Source organism: Rhineura floridana, chromosome 2, assembly GCF_030035675.1.
Source record: "Rhineura floridana isolate rRhiFlo1 chromosome 2, rRhiFlo1.hap2, whole genome shotgun sequence".
In the NCBI taxonomy this organism is placed as follows: Eukaryota; Metazoa; Chordata; class Lepidosauria; order Squamata; family Rhineuridae; genus Rhineura; species Rhineura floridana.
In genome coordinates, this window is record NC_084481.1 from 228,198,074 (window position 1) to 228,214,290 (window position 16,217).

Sequence of the window (16,217 nt, forward strand, 5' to 3'; positions counted from 1 at the left end):
TTGGAGGAGAGCTTTACGGATACCATGGACCACGAAAGACAAATAATTGGGTGTTAGAACAAATTAAACCAGAACTATCACTAGAAGCTAAAATGACAGAACTGAGGTTGTCATACTTTGGACACATCATGAGAAGACATGATTCACTAGAAAAGATAATAATGCTGAGGAAAAACACGGTCAGAACCCTAAATGCAATAATACAGAGACTAGTATGTAGGGACAAAAGAGAACTATTACAATAGTTATTGTATAGATATAGAAGAGGACAACAAAAAGGGTAGAATAAGAGCCCTATTCCAAAACAGAAGGGAGTAGAAAAAGAGGAAGACCAAACAAGAGATGGATTGATTCCATAAAGGAAGCCACAGACCTGAACTTACAAGATCTGAACAAGGTGGTCCATGACAGATGCTATTGGAGGTCGCTGATTCATAGGGTCGCCATAATTGCCTTGAAGGCTCGTAACAAACTGTTTAGTGGGGAACAATTGGAGCACTAAAGCACATTCCCTCCATCCTGCTCATGGTTTCCCAGTGGCACCTGGTTGGCCACTGTGGGAAAACAGGATGTTGGACTAGACAGACTTCGGTTTGAACTAAGGAGGCCCTTCTTACGTTCCTCCTCATTTGCACGCTGAAGTTCCAAACCTTGCCTGTGCCTTGGCAGGCATGCATTTAAAGCAGGGGTGTGGAGCCTTTTTCAGCCCAAAGGCCACTTGTCCCTTCTGGGGATCCCTCTGGGGCCCGATTACCATTGGTGTGTGGTGACAGAGGCAGAAGTGGGCAGTGCAATTAATGTGCATTTTACCTTTGCACAGTAGGCTCGTTTCTACACACACACTCAAATTCAAGCCAGGCAAAACTCATTCAAAGTGAGAAGCAGCAACTAGTGAGGGGTATGGCCTGGGACCAGCTCTGAGGACCAGACAGAGAGGCCTAGAGCACCACATGCAACCTCCTGCCCCCCCAAGTAGGGCCAGCGCCAGGCATGACTGGGTCCTTGGGCACCAGCCTGCCCCAAGCGCGCGGCTTCTGCCTGTTCCACCTACCTCTCTCCTGTCTTTGCAGCTGTGCGCACTGCATGTGCAGGGCTGCCATCAACCAAAATGGCAGCGGAGGCTTCTCTAAGGGGCTGATGCCCCCACTGCCATCTTGGTTGATGGTACGCATGCACAGTATGCTAAGTGTGTGCACATGCCTGCCATCAACCAAGATGGCGGTAGGGGCATCAGCCCCTTAAAGAAGTTTCCTCTGTCATCTTGGCTGATGGCAGCCCTGCACACACAGTGCACGCAGCAGCAAGGAGAGAAGAGAGGTAGGTGGAGCGAGCCAGCGAACGGGTGGGCAGCCTGGAAGCTCCCTCCCTGCAATCTGCGGCAGGGACCCTCCTGCAGATCGCGGAAGGACAGCGCTATTCTCCCACTAATGATGGACCCTCAGCCGGGGCCTGACCTGGCTGCCCTTTTGCGCCAGCCCTGCCCCATCCCTGAGGTTCCCCATCCCCAACTTAAAGTAACAAGGCACGAGAGGCAAAGCGCATGATGTAGTGGATGACTGAGGTTTAGGAGCAGAACAACCCATCTCCAGTCCCCGTTTGGTCACCCAGAAGGCTCTAAGGCGTCAGACACAGGAAGCTGTCTTATACAGAGCGGGATCATTGGTCCCTCTAGTGCAGTATAGTCTACACTGATTGGGTTTCAGGCAGAGGTCTCTCCTAGCCCTACATGGAGATGCCAGAGATTGAACCTGGGACCTTCTGCATGTAAAGCAGACGTCTCCCATTCAGCTATGCCACTTCTCCAGTCTCTCTTTCAGTCTAACCTACCGGAGCTTTGAGGAAAAGAAAAGCATGTGCCCCCAGCTCTTTGGAAGAAAGGTGGAATGCCAATTAGCTGAGCCTAGACAAGGAAGACGGGATATGCCAGGTGCCCGACAGCCAGAACAGGAAAGGCAAGTTAACAGGCTTGCATTCAAGTTGCAGGCAGTGAAATCCCAATTGTTTTCTTTTGAAAGAAAGGTGTTTCTAGCCCTTATGAAGAGATAAACCCATAAGCAACATGGGTCAATTTATGAAGCCTGAATTCAGTTTTTCCACAGATCGTATTGCAAGCCCATTTCAAGATAAGGAATCCACTCAGACGTTGCACAGGAAGAAAGTGTTGCCGAGACTAAAATGAGGTTGCTTCCCCCAGCATGGTTTATCCACTATGGCGTAATTTTTGTGCAACCAACCAAACAGTAAATTAGTTAAGCAGCTTCCACTTTCCATTCATAATGTACCTCCGGAATATTTCACAGTGCTGAAAGTCACCCATTTCTAGCATACCTCTTACCCATCTCTTGTTCGCAACTTAGAGGGGGATCAAGCATTTCTATTTTCTATGTAGAAAATGCCTCCTTTCAATGATGCAGATTTTACACGTAATTCTAGTAGGAAAACATTTCCAGGCATTTTTGAGGAAAGTTTTTCCAGTGCCCTCAATAAACTGGGTTTTGACTGAGCAGATTTCACAGTAAACAAAAGCTAAACAAAAAAAGGTTATGTGCTGTAAAAGCCAGTGTGGTGTAGTGGTTAAGGTGTCGGACTACAACCTGGGAGACCAGGGTTTGAATCCCCACACAGCCATGAAGCTCCCTGGGTGACCTTGGGCCAGTCACTGCCTCTCAGCCTCATGAAAACTGTATGTATAGGGTCGCCATAAGTCGGAATCGACTTGAAGGCAGTGCATTTACATTTAAATGTCTCAAATACCTGGGAAGGCTATAGCGTAGCACTTGCTTTGCATGGAGAAGGTCTCAGGTTCAAATCCCATCATCTCCTGATAGGGCTTGGAAACTCACCTGCCTGAAACCCTGGAGAGCTGCTGCCAACCAGTGTAGACAATGCAGAGTAAAATGGAGCAATGGCCCACAATTCTGTGCAAGGCAATTTTCTATGTTCCTACTCGAACATAAATATTTGAGTGATGGGTGGGGGAGGGGGGCAGTGGGGGAACTAAGCATACTTAACGCTGTTTAAATGTCACATTCAAACAAATCCACAGCTTCACTTGGAAATTTTATTGAGTACTTCTAAATATTTAAAAGACAGCGGATACACAGATATTTCACCCAGTATGGCTATCCGACAAGAAAAGTTGCAGCTTTTGAAACTGCACCGTTTGACAGCTATTTTATCCTTTAAGTTACTAGTTAATTTTACAAAACGATGCATTGTTAGAAACAGATTTTTTTATTTTGCAGAAAGATGCAGCAGAAAAGCTCCCAGAGTCACAGAAATGTTTCTAGAATCGCATTAAGTCTAGAACGAAATATGAAATGAAATGGAAGTGGACTGCCTTCAAGTCAATCCCGACTTGTGGCGACCCTATGAATAGGGTTTTCATGATAAGCGGTATTCAGAGGGGGTTTACCATTGCCTTCCTCTGAAGTTGAGAGGCAGTGACTGGCCAAAGGTCACCCAGTGAGCTTCATAGCTGTGTGGGGATTCGAACCCGGGTCTCCCAGGCCGTAGTCCAACACTCTAACCACTATACCACGCTGGCTCTCAGAAGGAAACACATGCCCTTTCAATGCCATCCACAGTTGGCAGCCAAAGCTAACCTGACAATCATTTTGTTAGGCTTCATTTTGGACAGACCAAAGATCTGCCAGCCATCCATCCAAATGCATATGTGCCCCAAGGTAACTTCCAGCGAAAAAGCTAATCTATCAACAGTGATTCCTCAGCACACTGACACACTTCACCTCCCAGCCAGCCCTTTGAAAGGTAATTCTTTAAACAGGAAGGCTGAGGAACTTATGAGGATCTGCAAGAGCAGTGCTCTGAGGTAGCTGAAAGCTTAGCCGCTTTGCCTTTTGGCCAACTGAAGCGTGAAAGGGGTTTTGACAAGACAGGGCTAGCAGGAAAACCCTGTGGGATAGCAAAGCCTCAGATTCCCTTTCGTGGCCTGCTAAACCCCCAGAGCACCCTTGCCTCTGCCCAGTTAGCGTGATCCAAGCCCTCCTGCTGCAAACCAGGAGCCCTTCAGATCATTCTCGACATTTAATTTTGCATGCTCCCCTCACTTTAAATAAACATTACATTAAAATATCCTGTTTACCACCAGCAAATGAATGACTGCTTAAGGGGAGGGGGGAGGTTATGCAGTTTCTTGGGTAACAGCCAGATCCAAACTAAATGAACCCCAGCTGAGTTGGAGGGAGCTCTACCACCACAGACGAAACAGCCATGGATAATTTTCTTCCAAAAGCTGCCTGCCACACTTACTTCATGCTGCAATATGAACTATGCACATTTACCCAACAGATCAGAGTTGCTGCCTCAGCTATGTTCAGTTTCAAGCATAAACACAAATGCCGGAGAGCAGGGGGGGCCTGACCCATGGCCAGCGGGGTTCACACAAGCTAACCCCCCCCAAAATTGTCATTTTTTAAAAAGAAATGCACAATTTTAAAAGTTGTTTTTACTGATTGCTCCCAAAGGTATCTATTGTGATGCCAAAAGGTTTTCCATGCCCCCGCAAAACGGCCCATTTCTAAAATATATATAATTATCTATAAATATATATCGACCACTCCCGTAGACCTCCTGCTACAATTCTGTAACATCAAAAGGTTTTGTGACCAAGATCCCCAAAATGTGTCTTTTTCATATAAATTGACTACTTTGATATGCACCCCCTGCAAGATTGACGATGGGTCAACGAGGCCCTAAAAAGGATAGACACCCCTGCTATAGTGCTTTGATCAATAAAGCTAGCATTTTGGTTGGAAAGAGGGTGGGTAAGCAGGCATCCTAGGTGTGCTTTTTTTTTTTAGTGATACAACTGAGCAAGCAGGACCTGAGCGCAAGAGCACTCTCCCCACCTACAATTGGTATTCAGAGGCATGGTGCCTCCAGCAATGGAGGTACAACATAGCCATCGTGGCTAGTAACCATTAATAGCATTTTGCTCCATGAACTTGCTGAACCCTCTTAAAGCTGTCCATGTTGGTGGCCATCACCCCATCTTGGGAGAGAGTGAATTTCATTGTGCCTCCTTTCGCCTACCCTGGATCTCCCAACTTCACAGGACAGCCTTGGGCCGCGGCATTATGGCAAAAGGGAGAAAGACACATGGGGTCGCCATCCAGGCATTGCTGTTGTCAATATCCATTTCGCTTCTGGAGATCAACCTACGTGCAGCCTTCGAAGCAGTCTGGGCTCCAAAAGTCCTCCGGTGGAACTGCAACATGGAACTGGAGAAGGTGTCAGCCAGCCATCAGCATCAGGAGGTATTCATCTTGACAGCGGCAGCCAGGTTAACAAGAAAAGTGTGTGTGGAGGGAGGGAGCATGAAAGGAATAACTCCCTGCTCTTCACCGCTGCGGCTGCTTTACGCTAACTTACCAGAAATCTGGTGCATGGGATGGTGTTAATTAGCTAATGCTGTGCAGAGGTAGGCCAACTGCACCCGCCGGAGGATGTCTTCCAGGGCGGGGAGAGATAAACCAGGCACGCTGCAGGCAGCAGCCCACCCAATGGTAGGCTGACATTGCTGGGAGTCTCCCCTTCTTGTGGAAAGACCCCAAGTGAGAGGCAGGGAAGTGGAGATTGGGAGAGGAAAGGAATGCTCTCGGATAAAGAACTGGAGGATCTGTCACGTTGTGCATGGAGTAGGGTTAAGAACTACTTTGTATCGAGAGAAGCATATACACTTAGGCTGCTTTCACACATGGGGCTGATTGCGTTAGTTTAATGGATTAAAAAGGTAGCGCTTCTGTCCCGATTTCTAAAATCCCTTTCACACTGCAGTACCTGCTGCATTAAGGAACAGCAGCTTTTTCAGCCAATATACCGGCATTTCGCGCAACTGTCTTTCACACGGCTTGTTTTCATCCCTCACCCATGCACACTGTTCCTCACTGTGTAGGAGGTCTAAGATCTCGCCCTGTCGCCATGAAAGCCCTTTCCCTTTAGGATCTGACTTTTTAAATTGTTTTAGTTGTATCAAGACAGGTGCGTGTGTGGGAAATGCTCCTGCTATCTGCACCGATGCCAGAATACCAGTACAACGTTCATCAGGCAACAAAAAAAAAACCCACACGACTAAAGGGCGGGAACGCACTGCATGCTGGGATGCCTGTCACATGAGCGGCTGCAGCTAGCAAAAAACTCCTGCAATCTTCCAGTTTCCCAGCCTTGCTAACGGATTATTTCTGGTATCATTTATCACAGAAATTAGCGCTAAACTTCCACTACATTCCACTAGAATTTTGGAGCTAGCTTGTGCGTTGTGTGAAAGGTCAAATATAATGCACAAATTCATGTAAGAAATCGTCAGAATAACGGAATAAAGTGCAGTGTGAAAGCAGCCCTAGTGTCTGCACTTTAGGTATTGCCTTTGTTATAGGCCTTCAAGTCGATTATGACTTATGGCGACCCTATGAATCTTTTTTTATATATATATTCATATGGTTTTCATGGCAAGAGGTATTCAGAGGTGGTTTACCATTGCCTTCCTCTACGCCTACGGCACCCAGTATTGCCCGCAGGTCTCCCATCCAAGAACTAACCAAGCCTGACCCTGCTTAGCTTCCGAGATCAGATGAGATTGGGTGTGTTTAGGGTTGTATGGCTGTAGACACTTTAGGTATACCAGTGATAATCCCCCCCTATTTTGCACAATGCTGCTGCTGCTGTGTATGTTTGGTATTTCAAAGTTGCATCCAAGAGAACTTGTGTTATTAGACTCTTGCATTCTGCAGGGGTTGAGCTGTTGCATTTATTGCTGGGTTGGCAGTATGACTAATTTGACACTGCTGCTTATTAGGTATTGCTCATTATGCATTATGTACTACAATGAATTATCTAGTATTATGTATTGCTTATTATTAAGCATTGCATTTATGTAACCTTTTCAATTTCCTGTATTGTATGGATATTATGTATACAGTATGTTGCTCATTAATGGTGCTACTGTGTAAACCACCGTATGGCCTTTTGACAAAGGGTGGAATATAAAATTAATTAAGAAGTTAAATACAAGCAAAAACAGTCATCATAATTCTAAGGTTACTTCCATAATTGTGAGGGATAGAAAACTGATTAAAACATGGACAAGTCCTGCAAGACACGCTTTGGTGCACGTAATTCCATCCAACCATGCTTTATCTTTAGAGAACACCCAACACACATCCCAAACTAATCTCCTCAAAAAAAAAAAAGGGGGGGGAAGAGTACAAACTGCCTTACAGTTGGGCAGCTGGAAGAGTTCATCTCTAGTACCAGAAGTGACAAGTCTTACAAAACCTCCATTGCGCTATTCCAGTTGAGGCTGTATTCTCAAGAGGCGTTGTCAGGGCAAGGCAAGCATTCTGGTGACAACACATCTCTGAGCAATTCAGCATCAAGCCACCCCTCTGTGCAAAAAGAAGCCAAGTCAGCACCATGCAAGCACGGGCAATTATACTACGCATCCCAAGGAATCCTTAAAACACAGAACACAAGTTTCTAGACCCTAAGGCTGCTTGAAACGGCTATGGACAGTGCCTCGTAAAATTCCAAGGTGGAATGGAATGGGGTTGAACACAAGCACCTGTGATCTGCATAACTCTACTTGCCCACATGAAATAGCACAAACAAGAATATATTATGGGCAAAAACACCTCCCAGGTCTCTACTAATTTACACCTTTCAAGAAGAGTCTTCAATGTGCTTGTGGTTGGGTGGCCGCTTCATGCACACAATCCATTTTGGATGGGGTTGTGTGTCAAGCAAATTTGACACCTTTGTTGAGAGCAGCCTTCCTCAACTTGGTGCCCTCCCATACTTAGGGCTACAACTCCATTCAGCCACAGATACTACAGACCCCCATGCTGGCTGGGGCTGTTGGGAGTTGTAGTCCGAAGCATCTGAAGGGCACCAGGCTAAGGAACCAGAGCCAGAGTGATGGCAAGAACATTTTGCTTTGGATTCAAGGCTGAAAAAGTCTCTATTCCATTACGAAGCTGCCTGGGTGGCCTCCAGCTAGTAAATCTCTTGGCTTCTCCTGCATTTTGTTGTGGAAGTAGATTTAATTATCAGTATAAAATGTATATGCACACACACGCGCACACGCGCACACACGCACACACGCACACACACAGAGAGGGAGCGAGAGGGAGCGAGAGGGAGCGAGAGGGAGCGAGAGGGAGCGAGAGGGAGCGAGAGGGAGCGAGAGGGAGCGAGAGGGAGCGAGAGGGAGCGAGAGGGAGCGAGAGGGAGCGAGAGGGAGGCTGTTATCTGCAGCTCTCAAGGGAAATCCCACTACACAATGAATTGGGTTGTTGTAAATGAAAACCTGGCGGCTTGCTATCAGAACCACCACTGTGGAACGTTTCCCAGAAGTGTTGCTACAAAAGTTAATTTACAGGACCTCAAAAGAAAAAAAAACAGCTGTAAGTGGGATGGAAATGGAAATGGGCTGCCTTCAAGTCAACCCCAACTTATGGCGACCCTATGAATACGGGTTTTCATGGTAAGTGGTATTCGGAGGACGTTTACCATTGTCTCCCTCTGAGGCTAGTCCTCCCCAGCTGGTTATGGCCTCCTCAGCTTGCCACTGCTGCACAGGCCAGTCCCTTCCTTGTCCGCAGCTGCCAACTGGGGGGCAACTGGGCTCTTGGGGCTATGCCGCTTGCCCACGGCTGCACAGGTGGCAGGGCATGTAACCCCTGAGTCACTTACTGTGGGGGTGATCTTTAGCTGGCCCTTGACACCCAGGAGACACGAGTGGGGATTTGAACTCACAGACTCTGGACTCCCAGCCAGGCTCTCCTCCCCACTGTGCTATACCAGCTAAAGCAGCCTTATTACATCAGGATTTGGCAAACGTCTATGGGAGACTAGTCCATCAGAAGCAATTAGCAGAGATTCCCAAACGGAACCTCTGTGTTCAGATACTAGAGCCTGGAAGCTGTCAGGGGTTGACCATTCTCATCATGTTCTGTCCTGCCTGTGAACGTCCCGTGGCTGACTACTTGCCACACATGAGCAAATGCACACATGCTAAGCTGGGGTAGTCAATGTGGTGCCCTCCAGGTGTTGTTGGACTCCAGCTCCCATCAGCCCCAGCCAACATGACCAATGGTCAGGGACAATGAGAGCTGCAGTCCAACAATACCATGTTGGCTACTCCTATGCCAAACAGAAGAAAATGGCGGCGGCGCCACTGGTGCAGCTCAGTTATGATCAGGCTCCAACCCATGTGCGAGTTCCTACACCCAACTAGGTCTGAGGTCACTAAGCTTTTTAGGACCACAGACACATTTGGGAGTTTTGAGTGAATGCCATTGGTGCCACCCCCTGTGGTCACTTATCTCCCCCTTCCCTGGATCGCACTCCCACTCACACGGTTGAGACAAAGAGAAAGTGCAGGTGCACACATGCACTTCACTTTTCCAAACGATCCAAGTACATGTCAGATCCAGTAGAATTCATCTGAGCCTTAAAGTCCAGAGCACTGAAAGAGGAAGCAAGTTCCTCTTCCAACTTCCTTCTTTAGTTCTATGTACTTCTCCAGGGAGGTAAAGGTCACCACCTCATGACTAAGGGGGAACAGGGGAGGCTCAAAAGCATTCTAGTCACAAGGGAAAGATCTCAAGGGCATCAGTGTGCCCACAGGTCCCACACTGGCGACGTCTGCACTAGTTATTTTAGGGGAGGATAGGGTTCCAATGCCAGATCTGCTGTAGTGACCATTAAACAGACTAAGCTACCACACAGATCTGTTTCAAGAACAAGAAGGAGGTAAGAATTGCAAAAGTGCCTACTGTAGACAAACTGTTTAATGGGCATGGTTTAAGAAACAACAACACAGCCCTTGGCAGGTATGTCTATTTAAAATCAGTATAAATGCAGTGGCGTCAGATGGAGAATTACACTTGGCATCTGTACACACAGAATTGCATGGTAAAACCCGTCAGACTTGCAAGATCACCACTTGCAGCAACAAAAGTCATATTCAGGAGACCCAGCAGGAACTTAGTCTTTCTTCACTCCCTTGTACAAGTCATTTTGTGATAGGTACATACAAGCAGGCAGGCAAAGGCCCCATCTGCACTATAAATTTAAAGCAGTATCATACTACTCTTAAGTCATCATGGCTTCCCCAAAGAATCCTGGGAACTGTAGTTTGTTAAGGGCGCTGAGAGCTGTTAAGGAGACCCCATTCCCCTCACAGAGCTAGACTTCCTACTAGAGTTCCCTGGCAAAAAGGATTGACTGTGAAAACACTCTGAGATGTGTAGGTCTGTGAGAGGAAGAGGGGTCTCCTAACAACTCTCAGCACCCTTAACAAACTACAGTTCCCAGGATTCTTTGTGGGAAGTCATAACTGTTTAAAATGGTATGATACTGCTTTAGATGTACAATGCAGATGGGCTCACGGTACTGAAAAAAAAATCTTCTAGTAACTTTGAGAACACAGACAAAAGGCTTAGCCACATTCAGCCTGATCGTGAGGGATGCCCAGGAGAACATAAAAAGTTTCACAGGTTTGAAAAATAACGCAAGAGAAAAAGGGATACACTGATTTTTGGAGAAATTCCATGTACCCGATAACCACTGCAAGCTGTGCTTCTATATTCGTCCAGGACATTAGGTTAATTTAATCCTCTTTGCTATTATTGGAAGCAAACACTTCAGCTGGACAAGACATTTGGCAAAAATCTCATTTAGAGATCAAGACAGACTTAATTGGGCTTTAGCAAGCCCCGAACAAGGAAGGGTTATTCCACAGATACAGTTGGTAATCTGTCATTCTACAACCCAAGCAACCCCCTGCAGACGGAGGTGACTGTAAATTTAATATTTTCAGAATGAGAAACCTTTTCTCATACCCTTCTATGCAACCAGAATTACCTTGTAAACCAAACAAGGAGTAAGCAACTCTTGGAAGCTCACCAAGGTTAAGAGAAGAAGTGATGTTAAAGCCCTACTTGTAAGGACACTTCTAACCCATAAGAAACATACAAGTCTGGATTCACACATATTCACCCTCCATCCAAGGAGAAAAGTATATGATCCTGGGCAAGACCACGTTTACCCCTGAACCTTTTTATCCATACCTAGATTTAAGTGGTATGGTTAGCAGAAATACTTGAGAACATTTGTGGGGGAAAAACCTGTCTTAATTTATATTTCTAGCCCAACCTAACACGCTCAGGGCTGGCTAGAATATAAAATGCAAGCCATAAACACGCACACCCCAATCAAATATAAATTAAACATCAAATAAAAATTCAGAATAATCTGAATGACAGAAAAAGCAGATAATCCATCTACTGGGTGGTGATACCGTGCCCCAGGAGGGACTTAATACTGGGAACGATCTATCGTCCCCCTGATCAAAATGCTCAGGGAGACCTTGAGATGAGATATGAAATTGAGGAAGCATCCAAACTAGGAAATGTGGTAGTAATGGGTGACTTCAACTACCCGGACATAGACTGGCTGCATATGTGTTCCAGTCATGACAAAGAAGCAAAGTTTCTAGATATTCTAAATGACTATTCCCTAGATCAGTTGGTCATGGAACCGACCAGAGGGACGGCAACCCTGGACTTAATCCTCAGTGGGGACCGGGACCTGGTGCGAGATGTAAGTGTTGTTGAACCGATTGGGAGCAGTGACCACAGTGCTATTAAATTAAACATACATGTAACTGGCCAATTGCCAAGAAAATCCAACACGGTCACATTTGACTTCAAAAGAGGAAACTTCACAAAAATGAGGGGATTGGTAAAAAGAAAGCTGAAAAACAAAGTCCAGAGGGTCACATCACTCGAAAATGCTTGGAAGTTGTTTAAAAACACTATATTAGAAGCTCAACTGGAGTGCATACCGCAGATCAGAAAAGGTACCACCAGGGCCAAGAAGATGCCAGCATGGTTAACAAGCAAAGTCAAGGAAGCTCTTAGAGGCAAAAAGTCTTCCTTCAGAAAATGGAAGTCTTGTCCGAATGAAGAAAATAAAAAAGAACACAAACTCTGGCAAAAGAAATGCAAGAAGACAATAAGGGATGCTAAAAAAGAATTTGAGGAGCACATTGCTAAGAACATAAAAACCAACAACAAAAAATTCTATAAATACATTCAAAGCAGGAGACCATCTAGGGAGACAATTGGACCCTTGGATGATAAGGGAGTCAAAGGTGTACTAAAGAACGATAAGGAGATTGCAGAGAAGCTAAATGAATTCTTTGCATCTGTCTTCACAGTGGAAGATATAGGACAGATCCCTGAACCTGAACTAACATTTGCAGGAAGGGATTCTGAGGAACTAAGACAAATAGTGGTAACGAGAGAGGAAGTTCTAAGCTTAATGGACAATATAAAAACTGACAAATCACTGGGCCCGGATGGCATCCACCCGAGAGTTCTCAAAGAACTCAAAGGTGAAATTGCTGATCTGCTAACTAAAATATGTAACTTGTCCCTTGGGTCCTCCTCCGTGCCTGAGGACTGGAAAGTGGCAAATGTAACGCCAATCTTCAAAAAGGGATCCAGAGGGGATCCCGGAAATTACAGGCCAGTTAGCTTAACTTCTGTCCCTGGAAAACTGGTAGAAAGTATTATTAAAGCTAGATTAACCAAGCACATAGAAGAACAAGCCTTGCTGAAGCAGAGCCAGCATGGCTTCTGCAAGGGAAAGTCCTGTCTCAGTAACCTATTAGAATTCTTTGAGAGTGTCAACAAGCATATAGATAGAGGTGATCCAGTGGACATAGTGTACTTAGACTTTCAAAAAGCATTTGACAAGGTACCTCACCAAAGGCTTCTGAGGAAGCTTAGCAGTCATGGAATAAGAGGAGAGGTCCTCTTGTGGATAAGGAATTGGTTAAGAAGCAGAAAGCAGAGAGTAGGAATAAACGGACAGTTCTCCCAATGGAGGGCTGTAGAAAGTGGAGTCCCTCAAGGATCGGTATTGGGACCTGTACTTTTCAACTTGTTCATTAATGACGTAGAATTAGGAGTGAGCAGTGAAGTGGCCAAGTTTGCTGACGACACTAAATTGTTCAGGGTTGTTAAAACAAAAAGGGATTGCGAAGAGCTCCAAAAAGACCTCTCCAAACTGAGTGAATGGGCGGAAAAATGGCAAATGCAATTCAATAAAAACAAGTGTAAAATTATGCATATTGGAGCAAAAAATCTGAATTTCACATATACGCTCATGGGGTCTGAACTGGCGGTGACCGACCAGGAGAGAGACCTCGGGGTTGTAGTGGACAGCACGATGAAAATGTCGACCCAGTGTGTGGCAGCTGTGAAAAAGGCAAATTCCATGCTAGCGATAATTAGGAAAGGTATTGAAAATAAAACAGCCGATATCATAATGCCGTTGTATAAATCTATGGTGCGGCCGCATTTGGAATACTGTGTACAGTTCTGGTCGCCTCATCTCAAAAAGGATATTATAGAGTTGGAAAAGGTTCAGAAGAGGGCAACCAGAATAATCAAGGGGATGGAGCGACTCCCTTACGAGGAAAGGTTGCAGCATTTGGGGCTTTTTAGTTTAGAGAAAAGGCGGGTCAGAGGAGACATGATAGAAGTGTATAAAATTATGCATGGCATTGAGAAAGTGGATAGAGAAAAGTTCTTCTCCCTCTCTCATAATACTAGAACTCGTGGACATTCAAAGAAGCTGAATGTTGGAAGATTCAGGACAGACAAAAGGAAGTACTTCTTTACTCAGCGCATAGTTAAACTATGGAATTTGCTCCCACAAGATGCAGTAATGGCCACCAGCTTGGATGGCTTTAAAAGAAGATTAGACAAATTCATGGAGAACAGGGCTATCAATGGCTACTAGCCATGATGGCTGTGCTCTGCCACCCTAGTCAGAGGCAGCATGCTTCTGAAAACCAATTGCCGGAAGCCTCAGGAGGGGAGAGTGTTCTTGCACTCGAGTCCTGCTTGCGGGCTTTCCCCAGGCACCTGGTTGGCCACTGTGAGAACAGGATGCTGGACTAGATGGGCCACTGTCCTGATCCAGCAGGCTCTTCTTATGTTCTTATGTTCTTACTCCAGCTGGCTACAATTTGCATCGTCCCACTGTAAAGGCCTGGGCAGAGAGGCAAGCCTTCAACTGGCACCAGGAGGTTAAAAAACAGCAGCAGCATAATTCCTCAGAGGGAAGGGCATCACCAAGAGGTCACCACAGAGAAGGCCCTATCTCATGAACATACAATGGGCCCCACTCCATGTTAAATTGGGGTTGGAGCCAACCAAGTCATCCTATTTGCACAGGGACTTCTGCTTGCCCAGCAAAACATCTCCTCCCTCGCCCCTCACGCCATCCCCAAATCTGCCCCGGGAGATTGTGGTAGCTGATTTGTATGTCAATTTCCTTCCTACGAAGGAGGCAGCCAGAGGTTATAAAAGCCATGTATGGACCCAAGACAGCCAAGGCGCAGCCTAGCTTAAGGAGTCTTCCATGGTGGAAGAAAGGTTGGCAACTACACAAAGAGCGGAGTCTTCTCCATGGCATGCCTGGTGTCAGCGGTCAGTCAGGTTGGACACAAGTCAAGACTGCAGCAGCTCAGAAGGGCCCCTCACTGGCCCAACTGGGCCACAACTGATCACTCTCCTTGCCAGGCCCCAGCCCATAGATGTATGAAGCCAAGCTCTGGAGACACAAGACACAGCTTGTGCAGTTGTGCATGAGAGGACTCATGGTTAGCTGAACAAATGGCTTAACATTATGTGCACATGTAGCCACAAATCACAAGCGTGGGGCTTCCTGCTTCAAAGTTCAGGGTTAGCCACTAAGTCTAGAGCAGACTATGCCTAATCAACATAAATGGTCCTAATAAGATACCTTTTTGTTGTTTGCTATTGCCTGAAAAATGTAGGTCTCTCGAATGTGTGGAGTTCAGCTAGAAATAAACTCCCATTGGCTTGTGGAACCTATACACAGGATTAGATGCTGCACTCAGACAACAGAGCCTGTTTAGTTTTCAAATCCAAACATTGACATATATGGACACCTGGTATGCAAATCACTCATGCAAACTCTTTTTAAAACCTACTACCAAATACGCTTTTGAAATGCCATATTGCACTAACAAAGTTTTTCCATAATCCTCAGGGATCTGTGTAGTTTAAGCCACCCTCAATATTGTTTACCAGAGCCTCAAATAGGCAAGATCAGCTTTTCATATTCAAAGCCTTTCCCTTGACTCGAGGAATGCAGATGCTACTAATTAACCCTTAAGTATCAATGTATCAGTTAGTGATGGCAAAGGCATATTTGAGTAACTTTTTAGGGTGACTTGCTATGGGCAGAGAATAAAACAAAGATTTGCCCAACAGTGTTATTGCCAACTTACTCCGTTTCAAATATTTGGGCAAGAAAAAAAACCACACACACAGCTTGTGCAAAATGCAGCGACCAAATTGGTAACAGGGACCAGACGATACAATCATATGAAACCGATTCTGGCCCGCTTGCATTGGCTGCCTGTATATTTCCAAGCTCGATTCAAGGTGCTGGTTTTGACCTATAAAGTCTTACATGGCTTGGGACCACAATACCTGATAGAACGCCTCTCCCGACATGAACCCACGCATACACTACGCTCAACATCCAAGGCCCTCCTCCAGGTGCCAACTCCGAGGGAAGCTGGGAGTCTGGCAACAAGGGAGAGGGCCTTCTCAGTGGTGGCCCTCAAATTATGGAATGATCTCCCTGACGAGATGTGCCTGGCGCCAACACTGTTACCTTTTCGGCACCAGGTCAAGACTTTCCTCTTCTCCCAGGCATTTTAGCATGTGTTTTTAAATTGCTTTTTAAAAATGTGCTTTTAAATTTGTATATTTGTTTTTAATGTTTTTAATTGTTGTAAACCACCCAGAGAGCTTCGGCTATGGGGCAGTATACAAATGCAATCAATCAAACACAGGTTGCAAGTGCTTAAGACTTCCATTGAGTATTGGTTGCAAGAGCTCTGGTTACACTAGATGGAGACGAGTCCTCCCTAGCCACTGACTCAGCTGATAAGCAGTGAGAAATGCTTATAAACATTCCAGTTGCTCAGGTTTTCAAAACTATCAGCACAAAAGGCCTAAAGACAGACTGGTGTGTGTGCTGTTGGCAAGGAGGGGGCTCTCTGCAAAGAACAGAGTCAGCAGCAAGTGTGGTACAGGAAAGGAGAATAGGCACAGGTTGTCACCCACATGTCTGCAAGTTTC

The 16,217-nt window shown here is 45.8% G+C and overlaps 1 protein-coding gene and 1 pseudogene across 1 annotated transcript in view; both read right to left on the reverse strand.

Moving 5' to 3' along the window:
* DAAM1 (dishevelled associated activator of morphogenesis 1) overlaps positions 1–16,217 on the reverse strand; it is a 243,282-nt gene that overhangs the window by 207,221 nt on the left and 19,844 nt on the right. The gene's annotated exons all lie outside the window — the stretch shown is intronic.
* Positions 6,512–6,630, reverse strand: LOC133378590 (5S ribosomal RNA; annotated as a pseudogene).